The following is an 815-nucleotide window of genomic DNA, read 5'->3' on the forward strand; positions in this document are numbered from 1 at the left end:
TAAAACTATCACGTACCTGTAAATCAACAAAAGTCATGATCATCAGTAGGAAAAATCTACGCGAAACATAAAATAACAGCAAAGAAAAAATCCGCATTCTCGTAAACCATGAACCAATTACATGATGAGGAATTACGAAACACCACGTAATAAAAATATTCATAAAGTAATAAAACGCAAGTCACACGTTCGAATCGCGAGAAACAGACGAACTCCAAATCAGGTGCTTCATAACACACAAGGAAACGGGGGCAAGAAGCGTGACAAACACTTGACACGCGTTCTTATGAAATCTCCCAAGGCCAAAGGGAACAAAACAAGGTTTCAGCGTTAGTGTCAAATTGCCAGCGTTAACCTTCATTTCCAAAGCCGTGTTGACATTGACGTATCCAAACCCAGCTGTCGTCGAATTTAAACGGGGTTGTGTTCGGTTTCCCTTGCAAAGTGCCGAGCTCATCATTACAACATTATTAACCCAAGAAATAAACTGCTTATAAATGCTTTTGGATTTTTTCGATAAGTTTTCTGGGCTTAATATATATTTTTTGTTTTGCTTTGCTGCGCAGTTTCCTTGGTCTGTAGGAGGAAAGTGCAAGAAAAGTAAGAAAATTATTAAGACAAAGACCGATAATGACAAGACAAAAGAGAAGGAGAGGGATGAGACAGAAGGAACTAATAGGAAATATCAGGTTCCACAGTTTCTTCCACAAATACCTGCAAATGAAAAAAAACTCAAAAATTGCTCGACTGTGATACTGAACATTGCCAGAATCAAAATACCGCTTCAAAAAAGTATTCATCTCAACTTTATCTTA

The 815-nt window shown here is 37.5% G+C and overlaps 1 protein-coding gene across 1 annotated transcript in view; it reads right to left on the bottom strand.

Annotated features, from left to right (window-relative positions):
* Positions 1-815, bottom strand: part of LOC119582240 (mucin-5AC-like) — a gene marked incomplete in the record, with an annotated part of 102,970 nt that overhangs the window by 23,989 nt on the left and 78,166 nt on the right.

This window comes from Penaeus monodon, chromosome 15, assembly GCF_015228065.2.
Source record: "Penaeus monodon isolate SGIC_2016 chromosome 15, NSTDA_Pmon_1, whole genome shotgun sequence".
NCBI lineage: Eukaryota > Metazoa > Arthropoda > Malacostraca > Decapoda > Penaeidae > Penaeus > Penaeus monodon.